This window comes from Leptodactylus fuscus, chromosome 3, assembly GCF_031893055.1.
Source record: "Leptodactylus fuscus isolate aLepFus1 chromosome 3, aLepFus1.hap2, whole genome shotgun sequence".
NCBI lineage: Eukaryota > Metazoa > Chordata > Amphibia > Anura > Leptodactylidae > Leptodactylus > Leptodactylus fuscus.
In genome coordinates this window covers 74114947-74136400 of record NC_134267.1, presented here as the reverse complement: position 1 = coordinate 74136400, position 21454 = coordinate 74114947, and the positions used below count along the sequence as shown (strand labels likewise).

Sequence of the window (21454 nt, the reverse complement as noted above, 5' to 3'; positions counted from 1 at the left end):
ACTGTTGAGGGGCACTGCTGGCAGCCCCTCTCCAGTACCTGGACTGTAGACTGGATACCCAGCTGGATATACACGTCCTCGCCCAAGTCCCCTGCTTATACTGTCGAGGGGCACTGCTGGCAGCCCCTCTCCAGTACCTGGACTGTGGAGTGGATACACAGCTGGATATCCACTTCCACGTCCTAGCCCACGTCCCCTGCTCATACTGTCGAGGGGCACTGCTGGCAGCCCCTCTCCAGTACCTGGACTGTGGACTGGATACCCAGCTGGATATCCTTGTCTGCGCCCTTGTCCCCTGCTGCTACTGTCGAGGAGCACTGCTGGCAGTCCCTCTCCAGTACCTGGACTGTGGACTGGATACCCAGCTGGATATCCACATCTGCGCCCATGTCCCCTGCTGCTACTGTCGAGGAGCACTGCTGGCAGCCCCTCTCCAGTACCTGGACTGTGGACTGGATACCCAGCTGGATATACACATCCTCGCCCACGTCCCCTGCTCAAACTGTCGAGGGGCACTGCTGGCAGCCCCTCTCCAGTACCTGGACTGTGGACTGGATACCCAGCTGGATATCCACATCTGCGCCCATGTCCCCTGCTGCTACTGTCGAGGAGCACTGCTGGCAGCCCCTCTCCAGTACCTGGACTGTGGACTGGATACCCAGCTGGATATCCACGTCCATGTCCTCGTCCTCGCCCGCGTCCCCTGCTGCTACCCTGCTGCATGATTTGCACTTTCACTGTATGTGTAGCTCTGAAAATAACAGTTTTTCCTGCCTATAAAACACTATAATCTGCTTCTCACACTGAGAACAAGCTCTCCCTATCACTCCAAAACGATCATGAGACGAAGATGGACGACACTATTCTTATGAATCAGAGGTCACATGTTTTCAGCAGCCAATGGGTTTTTCCAATTTTTTTTCAATTCCTACGTTGTCGTAGTTCCTGTCCCACCTCCTCCGCGCAGTTATTGGTGCAAAAAAGCGTCAGGGAAGGTGGGAGGGGATACAAATTTTTACTGCCTTTGCGGCCAAGTATTCGATTGGAATCGAATACATCGAACGGCCTCATATACGATCGAATACCTATTCGATCGAACAGTGTTCGCTCATCTCTAATACAGAGCAATTCAGTCCGACTATATACGCTCAACCCAGCTTTCCACTGTGTGTCCCCTCAAAAACTAAGGGATACAGAGCAATTCAGTCCAGCTATATACGCTCAACCCAGCTTTCCACTGTGTGTCCCCTCAAAAAACTAACAGGGATACAGAGCAATTAGGTCAAGCTATATATGCTCAACCCAGGTTTCCACAGGGTGTCCCCCCAAAAACTAACAGGGATACAGAGCAATTACAGTGTTGGCCAAAAGTATTGGTACCCCTGCAATTCTGTCAGATAATACTCATTTTCTTCCAAAAAATGATTGCAATCACAAATTCTTTGGTATTATTTTCTTCATTTAATTAGACTTCAATGGAAAACCACGAAAAGAATTGTCAAAAAGCTAAATTGGATATAATTCCACACTAAACATAAAAAAGGGGGTGGACAAAAGTATTGGAACTGTTTGAAAAATCATATGATGCTTCTCTAATTTGTGCAATTAACAGCACCTGTTACTTACCTGAGGCACCTAACAGGTGGTGGCAATAACTAAATCACACTTGCAGCCAGTTGAAATGGATTAACATTGACTCAACCTCTGTCCTGTATCCTTGTGTGTACCACATTGAGCATGGAGAAAGAAAGAAGACCAAAGAACTGTCTGAGGACTCAAGAAGCAAAATTGTGAGGAAGCATGAGCAATCTCAAAGACCTGAATGTTCCTGTGTCTACCGTGCGCAGTGTCATCAAAAAGTTTAAAGCCCATGGCACTGTGGCTAACCTCCCTAGATGTAGATGAAAAAGAAAAATTGACAAAAGATTTCAAAGCAACAATGTGCGGATGGTGGATAAAGAACCTTGACTAACATCCAAACAAGTTCAAGCTGCCCTGCAGTCTGAGGGTACAACAGTGTCAACCTGTACTATCAGTCGGCGTCTGAATGAAAAGGGACTGTATGGTAGGATACCCAGGAAGACCCTACTTCTTACCCAGAGACATAAAAAAGCCAGGCTGGAGTTTGCCAAAACATATCTGAGAAAGCCAAAAACGTTTTGGAACAATGTTCTCTGGTCAGATGAGACAAAAGTAGAGCTTTTCGGGAAAAGGCATCAACATAGAGTTTACAGGGAAAAAAAAGAGGCCTTCAAAGAAAAAAACACGGTCCCTACAGTCAAACATGGTGGAGGTTCTCTGATGTTTAGGGGTTGCTTTGCTGTCTCTGGTACTGGATTGCTTGACCGTGTGCATGGCATTATGAAGTCTGAAGACTATCAACAAATTTTGCAGCATAATGTAGGGCCCAGTGTGAGAAAGCTGGGTCTCCCTCAGAGGTCATGGGTCTTCCAGCCGGACAATGACCCAAAACATACTTCAAAAAGCACTAGAAAATGGTTTGAGAGAAAGCACTGGAGACTTCTAAAGTGGCCAGCAATGAGTCCAGACCTGAATCACATAGAACACCTGTGGAGAGATCTCAAAAAGGCAGTTTGTAGAAGACACCCTTCAAATCTCAGAGACCTGGAGCAGTTTGCCAAAGAAGAATGGTCTAAAATTCCAGCAGAGCATTGTAAGAAACCCATTGATGGTTACCGGAAGTGGTTGTTCGCAGTTATTTTGTCTAAAGGTTGTGCTACCAAGTATTAGGCTGAGGATGTCAGTACTTTTGTCCGGCCCATTTTTGGAGTTTTATGTAAAGTGAACATTGATTTGACTTAGTTTTCATTCTCTTTTCTGTTTTTTTTCAAGCAAAATGAATGAAGATATTAATACTAATTAAAAATTACTCATTAATTAATATTAATGAGTTTGTGTTTGCAATCATTTTCTGGAAGAAAATGAGTATTATTTGACAGAATTGCAGGGGTGCCAATACTTTTGGCCAACACTGTAGGTCCTATATACGCTCAACCCAGCTTTCCATGGGGTGTCCCCCCAAACACCTAACAGGGATACAGAGCAATTCAGTCCGGCTATATATGCTCAACCCAGCTTTCCCCTGTGTGTTCCCTCAAAAAACTAACAGGGATACAGAGCAATTAGGTCTGGCTATATACGCTCAACCCAGCTTTCCATGGGGTGTTCTCCAAAAAACTAACAGGGATACAGAGCAATTCAGTCCGGCTATATACGTTCAACCCAGCTTTCCACTGTGTCCCCTCCAAAACTAAGGGATACAGAGCAATTCAGTCTGGCAATATACGCTCAACCCAGCTTTCAAAAAACTAACAGGGATACAGAGCAATTAGGTTCGGCTATATACGCTCAACCCAGGTTTCTTTTTTTAAAATGTAGATTATGAGCCCACAATGTACTTTTTTTCCCCCCTATCAGTATGTCTTTTTGGAACATGGGATGGAAATCCATGCAAACATGGGGAGAACATAAAAACTCATTGCAGATGGGTTTTTTTGCCCTCGGTGGGATTTGAACATCGGGCTCCCAGTGCTGCAAGGCTGCAGTGCTAACCACTAAGCTACCGTGTGACCCCCTGCTCAACCCAGGTTTCCACGGGGTGTCCACCCAAACACCTAACAGGGATACAGAGCAATTCAGTCTGGCTATATACGCTCAATACAGCTTTCCACTGTGTGTACCCTCAAAAAAACTAACAGGGATATAGAGCAATTAGGTCCGGCTATATACGCTCAACCCAGCTTTCCACGCTGTATAGACCATAAAAATCGCATTACTATACATCTAAAATGCGTAAGGCTAGCGCAAAGAGACGGGAATGAGGACGGGGGCATGAAAATGCAGCTGGGGAGCAAGGTTGCGGTCAACCAACAGCATCTACTGTTCCTACTGCTCTGCGGCAGCAGGCATTGCGCTTCCCCACAGTGATGGACACATTAAGTAGGGTGCCGGGTACAACACTAACCAGGCGTGAGCACCAGAACAGGTGTTACAATGGCTGGTGGATAATGCTTCCTGAACATTCTCCACCAGCCAGACAGCCCCTACATCAACTCCTCCTCCTACCCAACAGTCTGGTCCTCCTTCCTCACAACATGCCCAATCTTCCCATCAAAGTAATCCCACCTTTGCCACCTCCCAGGAGCTGTTTTCGGGTCCTTTCACTGTCCCTCTCTCTGTCCCACCACTTCCCCAATCCCAGGAGCTTGCAGATGAGTTTCTGTGTCGTGATGCCCAAACACTGGAGCATCCGCCATCTCCTGTTGTTGTTGTTGACCAGCAATCTGCCCTCAGTAACGACAATGATGAGACACAGTTGTCATCAGGGCAGCCTGTTGCCATGGTCGGTGTGCAGGAGGAGGAGGAGGAGGAGCCGAGAGAGGAAATGGAAGAGGAGGTGGTGGACGATGAGGACACTGACCTGACCTGGACAGGGGAGATGTCAAGCGGGGAAAGCAGTGTAGATGTGGAGGGAAGTGCAGCACCAAAGAGGGTGGCTAGAGGCAGAGCCATGTCCAGAGGCAGAGGACAGCTGCTTCACCGAAGCTAGGCCGCGGCCAGCATGGCCCAAAATGTTCCCTATTCTAGCCAGCCTAGAAAAACTCCTACATCGAGGCCACAGTCTTCGGTGGTGTTGAGATTTTTCAATGTATGTGCGAAGGACAAATATAGTGCAGTTTACACACTTTGCAACTGCAAACTGACTAGGGGCTCTGAAAAGAGCAACCTTATGACCACTGCCATGCACCGTCATTTGGAAAGCAAGCACTGGGCTCAGTGGCAGAGAGCAAAGGCAGGACAATCGTCATCCGGCATTGCCGCCATTGCCTCTCCCACTCTTGCCAGTGCTGGCGTTGCAGTCCAGACCAGCAGCCAGGACACCTCCACATCTGCCTCCGCCACTTTGGAGACTTCTCCCTCATCCTCCCCTTTTCCTGCCTCCTCCCCTTTTCCCGCCTCAGCTCCTTCTCTAGCACCATCATGCGCCTCTTCCCAGCAACCCACCATCTCTCAGACGTTTGAGCGCATGCAAAAACACAGCGCTACCCACATACATGCACAAGCCTTAAACACACACATCTCCAAGCTCCTGGCCCAGGAGATGTTGCCGTTCCGGCTTGTGGAAACTCAGGCCTTCTGTGACCTGATGGCAAGTGCGGCACCTCGCTATGCCACCCCTAGCCGTCACTACTTCTCCCGTTATGTTGTTCCTACCTTGCACCAGCACGTGTCAAGCAACATCAGGCCGGCCTTAAGTTCCGCGCCTTGCACAAAGGTCCACTTGACCACCGATGCGTGGACAAGTGCATGCAGAGAGGGACTCTACATTTCACTGACGGCACACTGGGTGAATGTACTTGAGGCTGGGACTGGGTCACAAACTGGGGCGGTCTACCTCATTTCCCCGCCCAACATTCTTGCCAGGGGCTCTGAACCACTACCCTCCTCCTCCTCCTCCGCTATCAAATCGACCCCAGCACTGGCAATGGGAGACGTCAGCATGCCATGCTGAAGCTCATCAACTTGGGGGACAGACAGCACACTGCCTCCGAAGTTAGGGATGCCCTCCTTGATGAGACGTCAACATGGTTTTCGCCACTGCACCTGGGCCCAGGCATGGTCGTGTGTGATAACGGCCGGAACCTGGTAGCGGCTCTGGAGCTTGCCAACCTATAACACGTTCCATGCCTGGTCCACGTTTTCAATTTAGTGGTCCAACGGTTTTTAAAAACGTACCCCAATTTACCAGAGCTACTGGTGAAAGTCCGGCGCTTGTGCGCCCACTTTCGCAAGTCCACAGTAGCCGCTGCTAGCCTCAAATCACTCCAGCAACACCTCCATCTGCCAGAACAACGGCTGTTGTGCGACGTCCCCACATGCTTGAACTCGACATACCACATGTTGAGTAGAGTGTGTGAGCAGCAAAGACCCTTGTTGGAGTACCATCTCCAAAACCCAAGGGATCTTCAGAGTCAGCTCCCGCAGTTCCTGAACCATGAGTGGCCATGGATGGCAGACTTATGCGAGATCTTGCGTGTCTTTGAGGAGTCCACCAAGAGGGTCAGATGTGATGACGCACTCGTGAGTGTAACAATCCCGCTCCTGTGTGTGATGGAAGAATCCCTCATTGCCATCAGGGATAACGTAATGTACGCTGAGGATTCGGGCATAGGAGCAGAACCATCCCAGCAGGATAATCAGTGCACACTCCTGTCCGCTTCACAGCGTATATTGATAGAGGAAGAGGAGGAGGAGGATGACGAAGTGGCAGATGATCTCATTGTCATACAGGAGGCTAGCGGGGAAATTCATTGCGTCCCATTCCAGTGGGGGCAGTGATGTCATGCCAAGTAACACTCTGGCACACATGGCTGAATTCATGTTGGGGTGCTTTTCAACTGACAAACGCATTGTCAAAATCCTGGAGAGCAACCACTACTGGATTTTTGCAATCCTCGACCCCCAGTATAAAAATAATATTTCTAATTTTATTCCAGTAGAGGGGAGGGCCAGTCGCATTAGTGATTGCCACAAGCAACTGGTGCAGAATATGATGGAGATGTTTCCATCAACTCTCGTTGGCGGCAGAGAGGAGAGTTTCTCTAACAGGCTAACAAATGCCATCTGATCCACACCCAGTAGGGGCACACTCTCCAAGGTCTGGGAGACGTTAATGGCACCCACTCGCCAAACTACCGCCACTGAGGACCTAGTGTCACCAGGAGGGAGAAGTATAGGTGCATGTTGCGGGAGTACCTGGCCGACCACAGCCCTATCCTCTCCGATCCCTCTGCGCCCTACAGTTATTGGGTCTCCAAGTTGGATTTATGACTGGAACTTGCGCTGTACGCATTGGAGGTCCTTTCCTGCCCTGTCGCCAACGTGTTATCGGACAGGGTCTTCAGCGCAGCTGGTGGCATAATTACGGATAAGCGCAGCTGTCTGTCAGCTGACAATGCTGACCGGCTGACGCTGATCAAAATGAACAACCACTGGATAGACCCATCATTTTCATGTCCACCGGTGTCAAGCACCCTGACATGAAGTTTCATGTGTGTGCTCACCCTCTACAATTCCTCCTCCTCCTCCTCATACTCCTCCACCATCAGCATTGCACAATTCTGCTCCTACTAGGCTCAATGCACCCTGATTCCCCCCAACTCTGCTGGTTAGAGTCTCAATCCACCCTGATTTCCCCAAACTCTGCAGGTTAGAGTCTCAATCCACCCTGATTCCCCCTAACCTTGCTGGTTAGATTCTCAATCCACCCTGATTCCCCCCAACTCTGCTGGTTAGAGTCTCAATCCACCCTGATTCCCCCCAAATCTGCTGGTTAGAGTCTCAATCCAGCCTGATTCCCCCAAACTCTGCTGGTTAGAGGCTCAACTCACCCCAAGGGCCAAAAACACCGCTGGTGCAAGGCTCTACTCACTCCAAGGGCCAAAAACACTGCTGGTGCAAGGCTCAACTCACCCCAAGGGCCAAAAACACTGCTGGTGCATGGCTCAACTCACCCCAAGGGCCAAAAAATAAAACACTGCAGGTGCAAGGCTCTACTCACTCCAAGGGCCTCAAACACCGCTGGTGCAAGGCTCTGATCAATCCAAGGGCCATAAACTAAAACGCTGCTGGTGCAAGGCTGAACTAAGTTAAAGGGCTGAAAACTCTGCAGGTAAAAGGCTGAAGTCACCTAAAGGGCCTCAATCTCTGCTGGTAGCTCAGCTTAAGGGCTTCTAACTTAATTTGGAAGGGCTCACGTTAAGGGCCAGAAAAGTGAATTTTGGAAGGTCACACACACACACACACACACACACACACACAATTTCAGTTAAGGGTGGGTACTGTTGGATTTCCAATTGCCTATTCCATCTGTGGTTGTCATGGGCAACGTGATTTAAAGGGGTGCTTGGTAATCTTTCTTTAGCTTAAAATTTGGGTTTCTGTCCATCCAATTGGGGAGGAAAGAAGGTTTCCAGGTATTTTCCCACTTTCATAGTGTTTTTTATTTATTTATTTTTTTTTAATGTGGAAAGTGTGTAGTTGATAGGCTGTTATGGTGGGGTAAAACTGTGACTTGGGCTTGTTAGATGCCCCCAGGCATGCTTCCCCTGCTGTCCCAGTTGCATTGCAGAGGTGTTGGCATCATTTGCTGAGGTGTGATAGTGTACTTGGTGACCCTCCTGAGTCGAATTGTGGGTTCCCCTGAAACAAACGGTTTTTCCCCATAGACTATAATGGGGTTCGATATTTGTTCAAATAGTCGAATATTGAGGGGCTATAAGAAACGAATAAAGAATATTGAATATTTCACTGTTCGCTCATCTCTAGTAATGATATTTTCAATTTAGGAATGCAGAATATCAGAAAAAGGCTGTCGGTGTTTGCGGGGGGTCTCGTCTGATCAGACAAGGCTTGTGGGGTTTTAGTTACACAGCTATTACTGGGAGGACTTGAATGGTGAAGTTTATAGCTACATGTTTATGTTTTTTTTTTTTAAATTTATTTATTGGTTATTTATTGATAAAAATTAATTGATGGGTTATTTATTTATTTTCTGTTATTGGTAACTTCATAAATAAAACATTGCGGCCAAATTTATTCCACTGAAATCAGTCGTCGTGTCTTTATTTAATTATTTGGTAAGGTGTTTATAAATATTAGGTTTTATTGGTATAATCATAGATGTTTTGTATCCTGCGGGTCATGTGCCACCATGCGCTGATATGCAGGCATTTTATTGCTGGGGAAGTGAAGAGGCGGGAGCAGCAGCGAAGTAGATAAGTTACATAACTTTTTTGTTTGTTTTATAATAGGCTGCTACCTGCTGGAGTATCCCCAGTAGGTAGTGGTCTATTTACCTACCTCCCTGGGCCTGCTCACTGCCACCCTCACTTCCTCTTCTATTATAGGCCTCGGAGGGCAGCAGTGAGCAGATCCAGGCCACGATCCCACTACCACTATTATTATACTCGGGGGTCTTTTTAAACACCCAAGTATAATAATTGGAGCCCCAGGGAGGTGAGGGAACATAATAAACAGTTTTACTCACCTCTCTGGGATCCGATGTTACTCCTAGCAGGCTTCGGACCTGTATGGTAATGTCCCAAATATCACATGGTCTGGGACATTACCATATAGGACCAAAGCCTGCGCTATCAGTACCATACAGGCCCGAAGCCTTTGCTAGCAGTAAGAGCCTGTTACTACTAGCAAAGGATTTGGGCCTGTATGGTACTGCTAGAGCAGGCCCGAAGCCTGCTAGGATTAACATGGGATCTTGGAGAGGGGAGTATAACAGATTATTATGTTCTCTCACCTCCCCTGGGTCTCTGATTATTATACTTGAGGTTCTGAAAAGGCTGCAGGGGCTGCTGTGGAGAAGTAAGGAATCAAATCACAGCTGGAAGAAGTGGTCATGGCAGTACAAAGGGAAGAGACGGGAAATGTGGGAAGATGTCCTCCTGTATGTATTACTGCACAACATATTACTACATTGTATTCACAGTTACCACTAGCCCTCCCTTCCCCCTGCACCCTGAGGTGGACGATCAAAAGATGAACAAACCCCCTCCTCCGGTATTCAGTCGGGAAGGGGGGTTGGAACTTCTTTTGATTGTCCGCCTCAGACAGCAGAGAGGCTAGGTTCACCACTGCATATATATTATATGTAATTAAGGAGCCCTATTTCAATGTACTGCTGAGAAAGCTTATGTAGACATATGAGTATATTTTGATGGTTTTTCTACACTCAATACATGTTAAGTAAGTGTGCATTATATGTATTCCTGATAGTCTACCTGGGCTATGAGGAAGGCCCCCCTGACAGTACTCATCTATAGCCCTGTAAGGTCAGAGATGGGTCAGTGTGATGAATGGCCCAGAGTTATGGGTTTTTTTTTCACTGCCTTCTCATATATATTTCCCTTTTGCCATGTTAATTTACTCTACCTGATTAGCAAGATGCCAGAGATAGTGTCCAATTGTCCAAGCCTAATTCCTCCCTGGAGGTAGCTTGGCTCATCCCTTTGTTTCAGCCTGGGCATTATCATGATTGTGCTAACTTCGTTATTCTTAGCAGCGGGTGTCTGAGATCAGTGGACTGAGAGCCTTGCTATCACCTTTTTGTAGACAAGCTGACTCCACAGGAGACTTTCAAAGAGTTATGACAGTATATAGTCAGTATATAGAGGGGGAGAGCTGCCCACCTTGCTGACCTCATCGTGGGAGGGGCTGAGTGGAGAGATATTGTCACACATGACAAGACCCCAGGTTCTTCTTTTTGTTCTTCCTGGACTGCTGGGATGTGTCACAAAGTGCTGTGATTGTAGCGCCCCACAGAGTGGGTCACTACAAATGTCATCTTATGTGATCTACACTGTGTACTGTGAAGGTATAGTGAGATCCAGTCACTCTGTTAGAACACACAAAGTTCCACAGCCGTTATCCCTAAAGAAAAGGGGTGGAGCTACAGACTGGAAGAGGGTCTCTCTTTCAGTTCCAGGTCAGAGAGTGCAGGAGAGAGGAGAGGTGTGTGGAGGTGCAGTGTGTGCTGCAATCTGCATGGTGTACACAGCACAGGAGGCCGGAGACCTGCAGAGGTGAGACAAGACCTTGCAGGGACGGAGCTGCAGTCATAGGACCATCAATTCCAGGAGCTCAGAGGTTAAGTACAACTGGGTAGATACCCCTTCTGGACAGCAGGTAACGTGAGTTCTTTGGGATGCTGGATGCAGACACTCACCCCAACTCTGTATGTTACTGAGCCTCCAGGAATCTTGCATTCACTAGGCCTGGGTCAGTGAGTTTCCCAATTTTCTAAGTGTTTCTCACACTACTTAGAAAATTGAGAAACTCACTGGACCCAGGCCTAGTGAATGCAAGATTCCTGGAGGCTCAGTAACATACAGAGTTGGAGTGAGTGTCTGCATCCAGCATCTCAAAGAACTCACGTTACCTGCTGTCCAGAAGGGGTATCTACCCAGTTGTACTTAACCTCTGAGCTCCTGGAACCCAAGACCAGAGGAAATCTGTTACAGAGTTTGAGCAGCAATGGAAGGCTGAATCATACTGGTGGTAAAAGGGAAGACTGGCATCTCACTATACTGGAGCAAGGTGAATCCTCCTGTAACATCTGTTATCTCCTGTTGACTACAGAAGTAAACTGTAAGTGTTTGGTTAACCCCTGTCTGGACTGTATTCCTTTATTGATCATCGCTCCTCTGTTACTCCTCCTGGAAATCTCCCCTTCTTCACCTATATCATCTGGCCCTGGGACCTGCCCTGGTTGGGGAGGGTATAACATCTGGCACTGCATCACCACCTATTCTCAGAGGCCCTATCTACAGTGCCCAGCTTCACTTCAAGCCGAAACCCCAACTGGCGGCACGACAAACTTTTATTTTTCTTTAATCCATTTTTGCTTAAAAGTCCCCTTTTTCAAGGCGCTGCCGCCCTGGTGTCTGGCCTGCTCGCACCGTGAATCCATAGATGCTGAGCCGGGGCGACTCATGATGCTGTGGAAGCTAATACCTTGGACTAAGGTCTCTATTGCCTATGGAGATACTATGCACCCTGGACTATTCTGCTAATGGGGAGTCAAACCCTTACCACCTAAGGATTACTTGTGGACTCTAACGGACTGTGCCCTGGATTTCATGAGGTGAACCCAACGGGGTATTATAATTCCGTTTCTAATCTTTTATTATTTTTATCTTACGGCACTGTAACATACCTTTCTGTAACCATATAAGCTTGTATCCACTAGCATATATCTCTATGTGTGTTGGCTGTCTAGTATCAACCTTCTTGGGTTAATAAATATGAAACTTTAGAAAGCTCATCTCATGTTATCCTATAAGACCTGGTCCCTCTCTCAGGGTGAGAGTGGACGGTAAAGGTAAGAAGGTGATAACAGTTTTGCCCGTGGCAAGGCCAGGTAGGCCAGAGGTTGGGTCAGAGTGGCTTTGGTGAGGCGAGATTCTTCACAGTCAGTATGGGTCCTTACTGCCCATCGATGACATTAAGCTTTGAAGAACACAGCTTACGTCTTACGGATATGGAAATTACTATACTTGTTGTTATTATTATTATTATTATTATTATTATTGTTTATTTATATAGCACCATTAATTCCATGGTGCTTTACATTTGGGGGTTAGATACAATTCACAAAATATACAGGTACATATCATACTAACAGTGATCGGCTGGCACAGTGGGGTAGAGGGCCCTGCTCGCGAGGGCTTACAATCTATGAGGGAAGGGGGTAGAGACAGAATGAGAGGGGGAGACTGTACAGATGGCAGTGCGGTGATAGTGTTATTGGAGGTTGTAGGCCTTCCTGAATAGGTGAGTCTTCAGGGCCTTCTTGAATCCTGTGATTGTGGGGATGAGTCTTATGTGTCGTGGTAAGGAGTTCCAGAGTATGGGGGATGCACGAGAGAAGTCTTGGAGACGGTTGTGTGAGGAGCGGATGAGGGAAGAGCGGAGTAGGAGGTCGTTGGAGGATCTGAGGTTACGTGTGGGCAGGTAGCGGGAGATGAGGTCAGAGCTATATGGAGGGGACAGGTTGTGGATGGCTTTGTATGTTAGCGTTAGTAGCTTGAACTCAATTCGCTGGGCTATGGGTAACCAGTGGAGGGACTGGCAGAGGGGAGCAGCCAATGAAGATCGGGGGGTGAGGTGGATTAAGCGAGCAGCACAGTTTAAGGTGGACTGGAGGGGGGCGAGGGTGTTAGCCGGGAGTCCATGCAGAAGGGTGTTGCAGTAGTCTAAGCGGGAGATTATGAGGGCCTGGACGAGCATCTTGGTAGTTTCTGGGGTGAGGAAGGAGCGGATTCGGTGGATGTTCTTGAGCTGGAGGCGACAAGAGGTGTTGAGGGTTTGAATATGTGGTTTGAAGGATAAGTTGGAGTCCAGGGTTACCCCAAGGCATCGGGCATGTGGGACAGGGGTAAGTGGGGTTCCATTAACTTTGATAGATGGGTCAGGTGGAGGGGCCATACAGGATGGGCTGAAGATGATAAACTCTGTTTTCTCCATGTTGAGTTTGAGAAAGCGGGAGGAGAGGAAGGAGGCTACGGCCGCTAAACAATCTGGAACTCTGGCCAACAGGGAGGTAATGTCTGGTCCAGAGATATATATTTGGGTGTCGTCGGCATAGCAGTGGTACTGAAAGCCATGAGATTCTATGAGTTGGCCCAGGCCAAGGGTGTAGATGGAGAACAGGAGGGGTCCTAGGACGGAGCCCTGGGGGACACCTACAGAGAGAGGGCGAGGTGAGGAGGTGGTGTGCGAGTGGGAGACGCTGAATGTGCGGTCAGAGAGGTATGAGGAGATCCAGGAATGGGCCAGGTCTGAGATACCAAGGGATGAGAGAATTTCTAACAGGAGGGAGTGGTCAACTGTGTCAAAGGCAGAGGAGAGGTCGAGGAGGAGGAGGACAGAGTAATGGCGCTTGGCTTTGGCGGTTAGCAGGACGTTAGTGACTTTTGTTAGGGCAGTTTCAGTGGAGTGCCGGGGTCTGAAGCCTGACTGAAGTCTGTCAAAGAGCAGGTTGGACGAGAGATAGGAGGAGAGTTCTGAGTGGACGTGTTGCTCGAGAAGTTTTGAGGCGTACGGGAGCAGTGAGATGGGACGATAGTTGGCAGGAGAGGACGGGTTGAGGGACGGTTTCTTAAGTATAGGAGTGACAGTGGCGTGTTTGAAGGCTGAGGGGAAGGATCCATTGGTTAGGGATAGATTGAAGAGATGGATTAGGGCTGGAGTGATAACTTCAGTGAGCTTGGGGATGAGATGTGATTGAATCGGGTCGAGCGCACAGGAGGTGAGGTGGGATTTGGAGATTAGGGAGGAGAGTTTTTCATCAGTGATGGAGGAGAAACAGGTCAGGGATGGGGAGCAGTAAGTAGTAGGGTGGATGGATTGTCGGGGGAGTAGGGTGAGGCTGTCTCTGATGGTGTCAATTTTAGTTTTAAAGTAGGAGGCGAAGTCGTCAGCTGAGATAAGTGATGTCGGAGGGGGGCGGGAGGACAGAGGAGGGAGTTGAAGGTGGAGAATAGTTGTTTGGGGTTGCGAGAGAGTGCGGATATGAGTGTGGTGAAGTAGACCTGCTTGGCGGCGGTGAGTGCGTTCTTAAATGTGAGAACTGCCTCTTTGTACCTGAGGAAGTCCTCCTGGGAGTGGTTTTTCTTCCAAAGGCGCTCTGCAACCCGCGAGGCACGTCTCAGTTTTTTAGTCTGGTCGGTGTGCCAGGGTTGTCTATTGGTTGGTCGGGCTCTGGAGTTTGTGTAGGGGGCTACAGAATCAAGGGCTGAGGTAATGGTGGTATTATAGAAGGCAGCAGCGGCATCTGTGTCCTGGATTGAGGATATGTCAGGGAGTGGTAGGAGAGAGTCTGAGAGGGCGCAGGTGTCAAGGCGGTTGAGGTTCCTGCAGGGGCGTGGTGGTTTAGAGAGTGGGGGGTCCGTTGGAGAAGAGAGGGCAGAGACTGTTAGCAGGTTGTGGTCCGAGAGCGTGGATGGAGAGATAGAGAGGTTGCATATGGAGCAGAGGCGGGTGAATATTAGGTCTAGTGTGCCCCCCTTTGTGTGGGTGGCAGAAGAGGACCAGAGGGAGAGACCAAAGGAGGTGGTGAGGGACAAGAGACTGGAGGCGGAAGGGTGGTCTGTGTTAATGGGGATGTTGAAATCCCCCATGATGATGGTGGGGGTGTCTGTAGATAGGAAGTGTGTGAGCCAGGTGGTGAAGTGGTCGATAAAGGCAGCGGTAGGTCCTGGCGGTTGGTATATGACGGCCAGTCGGAGGTTGGCGGGTGAGTAGATACGAACAGAATGCACTTCAAAGGAGGGGGGGCTAAGGGCAGGTAGCGCTTGGATAGGGGCAAATGAACACTTGTCTGACAGGAGGATGCCTACGCCTCCGCCAGGTTTGTTGTTGGGGCGGGGAGTATGTGAGAAGTGCAGACCTCCATAGGCGAGTGCAGCGGGGGAGGCTGTGTTTGAGGGTGTCAGCCATGTTTCAGTGAGACCAAGAAATGTAAAATCATTGAGAATGAAAAGGTCGTGGATGTAGGTAAGTTTATTACATACGGAGCGGGCATTCCATAGTGCACCGGGGAGGGCAGGGGGAGGGGTAGGAGTGAGTGAGATTGGTTTGAGATTTCGGGGGTTCCGTGCTCTAGCGCCAGTTGTGGGAAAATGGCGGACAGTGGAGATTTGCTGTGGAGGTCCAGGGTTAGGAGATATGTCACCAGAAGTAAGGAGGAGCAGGGAGAGGGACAGCAGGTGTAGGTAGGAGAGGCTGTGGGGGGGTTGTATGTGTCTGGGGCGGAAAGCCTGCAGGTTTGTGAGGAGCTGTGCAGAGAAAGTTATATGGTGTGGTAGGAGAGAGTGAGAGATGAGGATTTCTTTACTGACCAGACTGGTTTGGGGTGGAATGGAAGATTATATAGATAATCTGTTTTCCCTTAGCCCAAACAGCAGCACAAGATGGGGTATTCCTGCCCCTGTGTACTGTTAGGACAGGTGGAACTTTTAATAAACTAACAAGTTCCCTCCCATAAAAGGCCCAGGAGACCTCCCCCTCCCTGTGTTAGTCTCCAAGTACCATATAGCATAAGACCACATATAATCTTAACAAGCCAAGGGAGGGAGCTTTGTGCTGCTGTTTGGGCTAAGGGAAAACAGATTATCTATATAATCTTCCATTCCCCCTACGCCCAAACAGCAGCACAAGATGGGGACTTAACAAGTAATACCCCTTCTAGGGAGGGGGATCCTGACAGGCCGAGGTCAGGATTGAGTAACCAAAGGACTTCGCCTTGGAGGTATGCCAGTCCAATCTATAGTGCCTGGCGAAAGTCAAGTGGGAAGACCAAGATGCAGCCGCACAGATCTGGTCTACTGAGAGGGACTGCCTCTCTGCCCAAGAGGCCGCTACCGCCCTGGTAGCATGGGCTCGCAAAATTTCTGGGACCGGCAGCCCCTGTGTCTGAAGGGCCACTGAGATGGCTTCTCTGATCCACCTTGACAGAGTAGTCTTGGACGCCTTATTACCCCTGTTGTGACCAAAAAAATTGACAAGTAGGTTTTCTGACCTGCGGAATGGACCTGTCCGGTCCAGATATATCCGCAGAGTTCGCACCAGATCCAAACTATGCATTTTCTGTTCCCACTCCGAGGAAGGAGAGGGGAAGAAGGTAGGTAAGGTTATAACCTGGTTTATGTTTTCCACTGAGGGAACTTTAGGCAGAAACCCTTGAATAAACCTAAGCTGGACTCGGTCCGGAAAAAAGGTCGTGTATGGCTCTGATGCCGCCAAAGCCTGGAGCTCTCCTACTCGCTTGGCAGATGTGATTGCCAGAAGAAAGGTTACTTTCCATGAGAGGTATTTGAGCTCCACCTCTGTCAAGGGTTCAAATGGAGGGCCGCATAGTCCTTGTAGGACCGCACCTAGGTCCCATTGGGGGGCCGGGGGCCGTACCGGGGGTCGGAGCCTAGAGGCCCCTTTCTGGAATTGCCTTATGAGAGGATTCTGAGACAATCTAGTCCCCAATAGAGCGGATAGCGCCGAGACATGCACTCTCAAGGTGGCCGGGGACAATCCCTTGTCCAACCCCTCTTGTAAAAACTCCAGGACTGATTCAATGGACGATGTATCACACTGTCTCCTGGCCCCCCAGTCCTTAAATACTCGAGCAATCCTCTGGTAACTGCGATTGGTCGAGTCCGCTCTAGAGTGGGCCAATGTTCTTAAGACGGCCTGGGACAATCCTCTGTCTCCACGTACGGTGCGGTCAACCTCCAGGCAGTGAGGTTGAACCTGTCCAGGTCCTGGCAGAGCTGACTGTTTAGAGTTACCAGGTTTTGGACACACGGAAGCCTCCAGTAGGTCCCTCGACTCATTACCATGAGGTGGGTAAACCATGCCCTTTTCGGCCAGAACGGCATAATGACAATGGCCGAAGTCTGGTCCTGCCTGAGTTTCGCCAACACCCTGGGAATCATTGGAATCGGAGGGAAAATGTATGCTAGTTTGAAGCTCCAGGGTATTGACAGGGCATCGATCGCCAAGGGATTGCCGTCCCGATACAGGGAGCAGAATTGTCCCACCTTGGCGTTGTGTTGGGTGGCCATCAGATCCACCTCGGGGAGACCCCACATCCTGGTGAGTTGTTTGAAAACTTCCGGGGACAGAGACCATTCGGCTGTTGTTATTAGTCCCCTGCTTAACTGGTCTGCCAGGACGTTGAGGTGGCCCTTGATATGCACCGCTGACAGCCGGGACAAGTTCTCCTCCGCTCAGGAGAATATCAGGTTGGTCACCCTCATCAGGGAGGGAGACCTGGTGCCTCCCTGTTTGTTGATATATTGGACGGCCGTTGAATTGTCTGTCCTTATTCTGACAGCCTTCCCCTGAAGGTGGGGAGTCAGAGTCCGTAGTGCCAGATAAATTGCCGTAAGCTCTCGCCAGTTGGAGGAGCGAGTTCTCTCTTGTTGGTTCCAGGTTCCTCGTATTAGGGTCTCCCCCAGATGCGCTCCCCAGCCTGTAAGGGAGGCATCTGTGGTCAACAGGGTCCAGGAAGTCTGGACCGTGGACCTCCCGTCCTTGAGTTGAGACCACCATTCCAGTGATCGACGGGTACTGATGGAAAGCTGGATAGGCTTCTGAAGTCCCGAAGGACTGTGGTTCCATACTCTCAGGATCTCGAGTTGTAAGGGGCGCATATGCCATAGTGCCCAAGGAACTGCCTCGATGGTTGCGGACATGAGACCCAGGACCTTCATCGCTGTCCTGATTGTAACCTTCCTGGTTCGGGATAGGTAGTGAACCGCTCGACCAATCTTCTCCTTCCGAGGAGAGGGCAGGGAGATCATCATACTGAGAGAATCCAAATTGAACCCCAGGAACTGAATCCGGGTTGATGGAACCACTACCGACTTTTGCCAGTTTACCAGCCAGCCCAGCTCGCTCACAAAGGCCACTGTGATATCCAACTGTGTGGCCAAGACCTCCCTTGACTGAGCTTTTATCAGCCAGTCGTCTAAATAAGGGACAATAAATATCCCCTGGAGGCGCAGGGCGGCTATGACCGGGGCCACTACCTTTGTGAAGGTGTGGGGGGCCGAGGATATACCGAACAGGAGAGCTGTAAACTGGAAGTGATGTAATCTTCCGTCTAAATACGTGGCAATCCTTAAGTACTTCCTGTGTGGAGGATAAATGGGGATATGGAGGTATGCGTCCCTCAGATCCAAGGTGACGAATAGTTCTCCTGGCTGCAGAAAGGGGAGAACCGATCTTATGGTCTCCATACAGAACCGGACCTTGCGGATGAATTGATTTACATACCTCAGGTCGATAATCATGCGCCACCCTCCGGTGGACTTTGGTACTAGAAACACGGGTGAATAAACGCCTTGACCCTGTTCGTCTAGAGGGACGGGTTCCAACGCAGCCTTGTCCACATACTCCTGCACGGATCTTTGAAGACGAAGCTGTTTGGTGCCCTGAAGAGGGCAGGTCCTCCTGTATCTGTCTGGAGGGGGGGATAGGAAGCTTATTTTGTAGCCTTCCCGTAAAAGCTGGAGAACCCATGGATCCTGGATATGATGGTGCCAGGCGGCTAGATGTAAGGAAAGCCGACCCCCCACCTTGGCCCTGCAGGCGAGGGAATCGTGATAGTCAGAAGGTGGATCTTTTCCCACCACCACGGGAGGAACCTCGACCGCCTCTAGGGCCAGAGGGGCGCCCTCGAAACTGGCCTCTTGACATGCCTCTCGCGGGGGCGTAGCCACGAAAGGATCGTTGCCTGGATCCTGTTGACTGAGGTAGGTTCTTACCTTTCGAATCGGCCAACCCCTCCATTAGCCGGTCAAGTTCACTCCCGAATAGCCTGCCTGGCTCAAAGGGCAGGGCGCATAAATTGAATTTTGAGGCGTTATCTGCCTTCCAGGGCTTGAGCCAGAGGGGGCGCCTCGCGGCGGTAGACAATGCCATGGTTCTCGCTGCCAGCTTGGTCTGATAGAAAGCGGTCTCAGAGAGGTAGTCGGACATGAGGCTAATGGTTGTCATAGCCTTTAACAGCTCGTCCCGATGGACACCGGAGTCGATGTCCCTCTCCAGATTTGAGACCTCCGATCGCAGTTTAGCGACTACCTCACTAGCCGCGATGCCCACCGAAGCTTGAGCTGAGGAAGAGGCGTAAATACGCCTCAGGGACCCCTCTACCCTGCGATCCATCACATCCTGGAGGTTAGAGCCATCCTCCGCTGGCACTACCGTGCGTTTAGATAATTTGGAGACCGCTATGTCGACCTTAGGCGGGGGGCCCCAGGAGCTGGACTGGGCCTCGGCCAAGGGAAAGAGCGCCCTAAAGCGCCTAGAAGTATTGAATGGACGTTCTGGGAATCTCCATTCAGCTTCAAACCTCTTGACCATATCAGGGTTGGCCTTAAAGGTTTTGAGGGAGGTGGACGGAGTCTCCTCCGTGGCCTCCTCTACGTCCTTGGCCCGTAAGACCTTAAGCAACTTAGGCATCCTATCCACCGGGAAGACCGGCTTAGTTGGGTCCAGGTTGTCCTCTTCTGAGGAAACCTCGTCCAAAATCTGCAGCGCCTCCATAGGTGGAAGCGAAGGGGGTGATGACTCCATGCGCGGTCTCTTAGACAGCTGAGAGATTGAGACCTTGATTTCTCTCATTGACTCCTCAACGAATTCTCTCACCCAACCAACCACGTCACGGACAGAAGTGTCTTCTGAAGGCGGACCTCGGCATCCGCGACAACACTGGTAGGCGTAGCCGTCCGGTAAAGGCACCTCACACTTAACACAAGCAAGGTGACGCCGTTTGCTAGAAGCTTTCCTCCTAGGATTCTCCGCAATAGAAGAGGAAGATGACATCTAAAGAGAAATATATTGCTCATTATTCCTCTTACCTTAAAGCTTCTACCCTCAGGCCCCACCAGGGGGCATACATCACCTTGAATATAGTTCAGAAAATCTCCAACGTAGGGGAAATTCCACCTTCTGGTTCTGGCTGCCCAGGAACAGTAGGAACCTGCAAGCTAGAGCTGACAGGCAACCTACACTGGGCAACCCAGAGCTAAATAAGGGAGAAGGGGGGGCGGAGTTATGTTAGCTCCGCCCTCTATCCCTTTCTTGCCCCCTACAATGGCTGGGGATTGCAAAACCTTCCCCCAGCCTAACCTAATTACAGACTAAGGCAGGGGGGGGAGAACCTGTCCCCCTGAAACAGCCTTCCAAGAAGGCACTGAGCGCAGCGACGAAGCGCCCTGGACTGCGCATGCGCGAGCCGGCAAAGCCGCGCATGCGCGAAGCAAATTCCCCCGCGCATGCGCGGAGAAGCGGAAGTCCGCGGCGCACCAGATAGTGCCCGCGGCAGAAACTTGTAGAGCGCCGCGAGGTTCCTCCTCCCCCGGCCGCCAGCGCCTCTGCACATCCAGGCGGCGGGGGAAGCGCGGCGGGACAGGGACCGCAGTCCGAACATCAAGGATGCGCCGCAAGACTCACTCCCCCCCCCCCGGCCGCCGGAGCATCATTACCCAGGCGGCGGGGGAGCAGAAAGCGAGCGGAGCCGCAAGGAATCCCCCAGCCCCAGGTAAAACCCAGAGGGGGAGGGGGAAACCTAAAATCCAAAAGGAAAGGACATTTTTTTTTTTCTCTAAAAATTGTGGGAGAGGAAAGGAGACCTCTCCCTCCACCTGTCCTGGTCCACAGGACAGAAAAAAACACAGGGAGGGGGAGGTCTCCTGGGCCTTTTATGGGAGGGAACTTGTTAGTTTATTAAAAGTTCCACCTGTCCTAACAGTACACAGGGGCAGGAATACCCCATCTTGTGCTGCTGTTTGGGCGTAGGGGGAAAGGTGGTTTTTACAAGGAGTGGGAGAACAACAGTGATTGAAATGAGAAACATTTCTGTTAGACAAGTGAGCAGTTTACAGCAGTTGGATTATGTTACCTTCTGTTCCCTTCTGGTTTAATTGTTTGCAAAGCTATGTTTCTGTTGTCTTGAATATTAATTAAATGTGTCATCGTTTTAACAATGCAAACCACTAAGGCTGGGACTCCACGTAGTGTAAATGCAATGGTCTGACTGCTGCAAAAACCACAGTGTTTTATAGTCCCTGCAAAGTGGATTGGATTCTAGAGAGTTTCAGCCACACACTGCAGAAAAATACGCACAGCATTTTTGGAAACCAATTATACCTATGGAAACACTGGCAGCTTCGCTATAGTTAAAACTATAGGTAAATTCTGCAGACCTTCTGCATGAAAAAGAGGAATGCTTTTCCGCTGTGGTTTTTCCTGCAGTGCTTTTTCACTGTGGCCTGCTATGTGGGGCCTTATCCTAAAACATGCGTCAGCAATCTTTGGCACTCCAGCTGCTTGTGAAACTACAACTCCCAACCTG

General features: G+C 49.9%; 1 protein-coding gene across 1 annotated transcript in view; it reads right to left on the bottom strand.

The window, feature by feature from the left end:
- The window catches only part of KMO (kynurenine 3-monooxygenase), a 525463-nt gene that overhangs the window by 85014 nt on the left and 418995 nt on the right, over positions 1–21454 (bottom strand). The gene's annotated exons all lie outside the window — the stretch shown is intronic.